The sequence below is a fragment of the Octopus sinensis genome, unplaced genomic scaffold, assembly GCF_006345805.1.
Source record: "Octopus sinensis unplaced genomic scaffold, ASM634580v1 Contig15170, whole genome shotgun sequence".
NCBI lineage: Eukaryota > Metazoa > Mollusca > Cephalopoda > Octopoda > Octopodidae > Octopus > Octopus sinensis.
Genome location: NW_021833580.1, coordinates 37501 through 45000, shown reverse-complemented (window position 1 = coordinate 45000; position 7500 = coordinate 37501). Strand labels below are relative to the sequence as shown.

The 7500-nt window shown below is 36.5% G+C and overlaps 1 protein-coding gene across 1 annotated transcript in view; it reads right to left on the bottom strand.

Moving 5' to 3' along the window:
• LOC118761558 (latent-transforming growth factor beta-binding protein 2-like) overlaps positions 1-7500 on the bottom strand; it is a gene marked incomplete at its 5' end in the record, with an annotated part of 50331 nt that overhangs the window by 6129 nt on the left and 36702 nt on the right. The window lies entirely within an intron of this gene.

Here is a 7500-nt window from a genome sequence, read left to right as displayed (position 1 = left end):
ATCACATCATCATCAATCATCATCATCATCATCAATCATCATCATCATCAATTATGATCATCATCAATCATCATATCATCAACATCACATCATCATCACCATCATCATCATATTCACATCATTCATCATCATCCTCATCATCATCATCATCATCATCATCAATCATTATCATCATCATCAATCATCATCATTATCATCATTATCATCATCATAATCAATCACATCATCATCATCATCATCATCATCAATCATCATCTCATCATCAATCATCATCATCATCATCATCATCATCATCAATCATCATCAATCAATCATCATCATCATTACCCATCATCATCAATCATCATCATCATCAATCATCATCATCCTCATCACATCAATCATCATCATCATCAACTCATCATCATCATCAATCATCATCATCATCATCAACCATCATCATCAATCATCATCATCATCAATCATCATCATCATCAATCATCATCATCATCATCATCATCATCAGCCATCATCATCATCAATTATCATCATCATCAATCATCATCATCAACCTTCATCATCAATCATCATCATTATCATCATCATCAATCATCATCATCATCAATCATCATCATCCACTCTCATCATCAATCATCATCATCATCTTCAAACATCATCATCAGCATCATCATCAGCATCAATCATCATCATCACCAATCATCATCATCATCATTTATGTTCATCATCAACCATCATCATCAATCCTCACCATCATCATCCACTATTACCAATCATCATCATCATCCTCATCAATCATCATCATCATCATCATCAATCATTATCATCATCATCAATCATCATCATTATTAATTATTATCATCATCATCATCAATCACATCATCAATCATCATCATCATCAATCATCATCATCATCATCAATGATCATCATCATCAGGCATCATCATCATCAATCATCATCATCAATCATCATCATCATTAACCATCATCATCAATCATCATATCATCATCATCAATCATCATCATCATCACTCATCATCATCATCAATCATCATCATCATCAGTCATCATCATCATCATCATATCACAATCATCATCATCATCAATCATCAATCATCAATCATCATCAACATCAATCATACTCATCAACCATCTCATCAATCATCATCATCATCAATCATCATCATCATCAAGGAAACATATCAATCATCATCATAAATTATAATAAATCATCATCATCATCATCATCATCATCATCATCAATCATCAATCATCATATCATTAATCACCATCATCAACATCATCATCATCAACCATCATCATCAATCATCATCATCATCATCATCATCAATCATCATTATCCTCATCAATCATCTATCATCATCAATCATCATCATCAATCATCATCATCATCATCAACCATCATCATCCACTATCATCATCAATCATCATCATCATCTTCAAACATCATCATCAGCATCATCATCAGCATCAATCATCATCATCACCAATCATCATCATCATCAATTATGATCATCTTCAATCATCATCATCATCAACCATCATCATCAATCATCACCATCATCATCCACTATTACCAATCTTCATCATCATCCTCATCAATCATCATCATCATCATCATCAATCATTATCATCATCATCAATCATCATCATTATTAATATTATCATCATCCATCAATCACATCATCAATCATCATCATCATCATCATCATCATCATCAGGCATCATCATCACATCATCATCATCAATCATCATCAATCATCATCATCATTAACCATCATCATCAATCATCATCATCATCATCAATCATCATCATCATCATCATCATCATATCATCACTCATCATCATCATCATAATCATCATCATCATATCATCATCATCATCAACCATCAACATCATCATCAATCATCATCATCATCAATCTCATCATCATCAATCATCATCAACATCAATCATCATCATCAACCCTCTAATCAATCATCATCATCATCAATCATCATCATCATCAAGCAACATCATCAATCATCATCAAAATTATCATCATCATCATCTCCATCATCATCATCTTTATCATCATCATCATCATCATCAATCATCATCATCATCATTAATCACCATCATCATCAACATCATCATCATCAACCATCATCATCAATCATCATCATTATTCATCATCATCAATCATCATTATCATCATCAATCATCATTATCATCATCAATCATCATCATCAATCATCATCATCATCATCAACCATCATCATCAATCATCATCAATCATCATCATCATCATCATCAAGTATTATCATCATCATCATCATCAACATCGACATCATCATCAATCATCATCATCATCAATTATCATCATCATAACCATCATTATCATCATCATCATCATTATCATCAATCATCATTATCATCAATAATTATCATCAATCATCATCATCAACCATCAACATCAATCAACATCATCATCATCAATCATCATCATCAATCATCATCATCATCATCATCAACAATCATCATCAATCATCATCATCATCATCAACCATCATCATCATCAGTCATCATCATCAATAATCATCATCATCAATTATCATCATCATCATCATCACCATCATCCTCATCATTATCATCAATCATCATCAATCATCATCATCATCATCATCAATCATCATCATCATCATCAATCATCATCACCATCATCAACCATCGTCATCAATCATCATCATCATCATCAATCATCATCATCAATCATCACCATCATCATCATCAACATCATCGACATCATCAACATTGACATCATAATCGTCATCACCATCATCATTGTCGTGACATCTTTTATATTCCTGTGGCGTAAATCGGCCGGTTATATGCCATACGGTTCCACCATTTTGTCCACAGATTCTATACTTATCACTTTCTGATGTGTTGTCTACGCTCTATTTTACGTAGTTTGTTCTTAGTAATTGCTGTTGGGCAAAAAAATAATAATAATACTATGCTGCAGCCGCCAATAATACAACTAGTACTATTATGATAGCATAGGAATCTGAGACCAAACTACCACCCTTAACACTAACCCCACCCACGCTACTGTTGACGTTGCTACAACCACTGCTGCTACTGCAAATAAAACAATAATATCAGTCATATCAAAGATGATAATAATAATAATAATAATAATGAAAGGGAACGAGTGGAGCTTCCCCTGGACTGATTGAAGGTATATCTAGTGTCGGTGTCACAGTAAAACACTGGTAATTGCGCAACCTCATAATCGCTACCTCATATGAGTGACAAAGAAAAAACAAAATATTATGAATAACGTTTTTTTTCCTTCTTTCTTCAAATTTTATTCCGTTTCTTGCCGAGTGTTTCCATACAACTAGGGCAGAGAAGGGCATTGCATGGATTCCTAGATTACAGACGCAAATTCACAGATAAAATATGTATTTAAAAATTAATAAATAAATAAATTCATGGATGGATGTTATTTTCACAACGATAGTGCACTTCTCAGTACATGAGCCGTTCAAGTTAATACGATTTTTTGCACTTCCTATAGGGATGGTAAGCCTGGAATCATTTTCAAATAGGTTTCAGTACCTTTTTCATCATTCCTAGAGATCCTACAATCACTGGTACTGTAGTCGCCTTGAGGCGCCACACTTTTTCCAATATCTATTAGCAAGCCTTTATATCTACTGATCTTGTCAAATTCATTCGCCGCTCTATTATGATCACAGGGAATACTCATGTCGATTAATAAACACATTCTTTTTGTCTGATCTTTTATAATAATATTCGGTTTATTAGCTTTTATAGTCCTGTTTGTCTGCATAGGGAAGTCCCATAGAATCGACACATTTTCTCCCTCAGTCACAGTTTCAGGATGGTGTTTATACCATTTGTCAGCGGTTGATTTTTTATAATGCCGACATATTGTCCAATGTAATACTGGCGACACTGTCATGTCTTGCTTTATATTCTGCAGGTGCTAAGACTCTACGCCCTGAGATTAGGTGGTCTATTGTTTCAATCTCATCGTTGCAGTATCGGCATTTTGGGTCAGCTCCATTTTTTATCCCATTGGCTTGGCAGTTCCGGGTTAATAAGCTTTGGTCTTGAGCAGTAATATGAAACCTTCACTCTCTACTTATAGCCCTGAGCTTCGTAACCATTGGTGCGTGTGTTTCTGGTCGACATCAGGTTGTTTGCTAGGGGCCACACACTTGCCATGGAGAGGTACTGTTCCCATCTGCTAGCTAAATTTTCATGTGCTTTTGTCTTTATTATTATTATTATTATTATTATTATTGTTTTTGTTGTTGTTGTTTTTGTTTTTCTTTCTTCTTTTCTTCTTCTTCTTCTTCTTCTTCTTCTTCTTCTTCTTCTTCTCTTCTTATTATTATTATTATTATTATTATTATTATTATTATTATTATTATTATCATTATAATTATTTCCTGGGCACTCGTTTTTGTCTGGAAAAGTTAAACAATTTTATTGCATGGATATATTGTTTCATTATCATAATCTTCATCATCAATCATCATCATCGTCATCAATCATCTTCATCAATCATCATCATCAATCATCAATCATCAGCAATCATCATCATCAATCATCATCATCAAGATCATTCATCATTATCAAACATTTTCACCAACCATCACCATCAACCTCAATCATCACCAATCATCATCATCAACCATCAATCATCAGCAATCTTCATCCTCAATCATCATCATCATCATCAACCATCTTCATCAATAGTCATCATCAATCATTAATCATCATCATCATCAATCATCATCATCATCATCATCAAATATCAATCTTCATAATTCATCATCATCATCATCATCATCATGAACATCATCATTATTATTATTTTATTACTTTATCATTATCATTATTATTATCATTATTACTATTATTATTAACAAAATTATTATTATTATTATTATTATTATTATAACTTGAAACCATTTACACCTATACGCGTGATGTCCATTCTTCTTTACTTACCTTTGCAAACTGTTCCGTCGAATTCGTACCCTTGAATACAGTCACACCTGTAGGAACTTGTTGGTGAGTTGGTGCATTTCTCATTTACCTGGCATGGGTTTTTTTTGCACTCGTCTATGACTGCAAAGTAAAACAATTTTATTGCATGGATATAATACTTATGTTTCATCATCATCAATCATTATCATCAATCATCAATCATCATTAATCATCATCATCATCATCACCATCATCATCACATCGTCGATATCATTATTATCATTATTATTATTATCATTAATATTATCATTATTATCATTATATTATCATTATTGTTATTATTGTTATTATTATTAATTATTATTATCATTATTATTATTATTATCATTATTGTTATTATCATTATTATTATATTATTGTTATTATTATTATTATTATCATATTATTATTATTATTATTATTATTATTATTATAAATTATTTATTATTTTATTATTATCATTATTATTATTATTGTTATTATTATTAATATTATTATCATTATTATCATTATTGTTATTATCATTATTATTATTATTATTATTATTATTTATTATCATTATATTATTATTGTTATTAATATTATTATTATCATTATCATTATTATTATTATTATTATTGTTGTTATCATTATTATTATTATTATATTATTATATTATTATAACTTGAAACCTGTTACACCTATACGCGTGATGTCTATTCTCCTTTACTTACCAACGCATGTTGTTCCGTCGAACTCGTACCAGACACTGGCGCAACTCTCGGACAGCGAGGCAGAGTGCTGCGAAGGACCGATATCTGCCTGGGAAGTGGAAGAAGCAATGAAGAGTTGCACGAGAGGTAGATCGCCGGGTTTGGATGGTCTGCCCTACGAGCTTTACACTTCAATGCCAGACTTGTTTGCGGGCCTGTTAGCAAACGTCTACTGCAACTGGCAGCAAAACGGGAGAATTCCTGCTTTTGTCTGTCGAGGGGTTGTGGCTTTGCTAAAAAAGGACCCAATCAAGGGGGACGTTTTAGGGAATTTTCGGCCCATCACTCTGCTCAATGCAGAGTTGAAGATTTTGGCCAAGGTGCTAGCGAAAAGATTGGCGCTTGTCGTGGACAAGCCGACCAGGTCGATACACGACAGCTTCCATCTCATGCGCTACATCATAGAGAGGGTGAGTAACGACGCTGGCGCGGGTGGGGCTTTGATCAACTTAGATCAGAGTAAAGCCTTCGATAGGGTCGGCCATCGGTACCTGGCAGCTGTCCTCAAGGCAGCCGGCTTCGGTCCAGTCTTCCGCGGGTGGATATGCTTTATACAGCAACATCTGCTCGGTGATACGGGTGAACGGTCACCTTTCGGAACCGTTCGACATCTCGCGTTCGGTCCGCCAAGGATGCCCTCTCTGCCACCTCTTGAACATATTGACTCTCGAGCCGTTACTGCGCAAGTTGGAGGCTTTGAGGGGTATCCCGCGCGATCTAGGAGGCGGAAACAGCGTGTCTGCCTATGCCGACGACGTCACCGTGGTGGTGTCGAGCCACAGGCACATTGGCCTGATTGGCAAGATACTAAACGAGTACGAAGCGGTGACAGGGGCAAAGATTAACGCCGAAAAGTCTGTGGGCATGCAACTGGGCACCTAGAGGCAAGCTCATGCCCTCCAACAACGTCGTAGGGCGCTGGACAGACGGACCCGTTAAACTGCTCGGGGTCTGGTTCGGTCCGGACCTCCAGGTGGATAAAAACTAGGAAGAAGTGACGAGCAGGGTGACACGTCTCTCCCAGAAATGGGCCGAGAGGAAGCTGTCCCTGAAAGGTCGAGCGGAGGTGGCGAATGAGTACATCGCATCCGTCATCTATTACCGCTTGACCGTCGTCCCTTCTCCCAACCGCTGGTTGGCCAAGCTGGTACGCCTGCTCTTCGACTTTTTGTAGAAGGGTCAGGTGCCACTGGTCAGGCGATCCATCTGCTGTCAACAACCGCTGAACGGAGGCCTTGGCATGCCATGGTTACTGATGCGCAGACATGCGCTCAAGCGTTTCCTAGACGATGATCAGATTTGGTCGTCTTTTGTCAGACGCGATTTTTCCGCAGCTCCTCTCTTTGACAGAGCTGCAGACCTAGATCAAAAGTAGACCGAGAAAGGGCGCTTGACACCTCGAGTGCCGTCAAGCTCTCTCCGCCCACAGCCAAGCGGGCAATGCGATCGGTTTTAGTTCCACTCTAGCGTTCTATAGAGGGATAGTGAAGGAAAAATTCGACGACGTTCTCGGGGAAACTCTAGGCGTTGATGATAATGAACTGAACGGTCTGTTAGGATGGACTTTCGGGCCGGGGCCAATGGATAATTTCCAGAGGTCGCTAGCCTGGCAGTGCTATCGAGGGGTCTGCCTGTTCAGGATAAACTCTATCGGCACGGAAGTACCGTCATCCGGGCCTG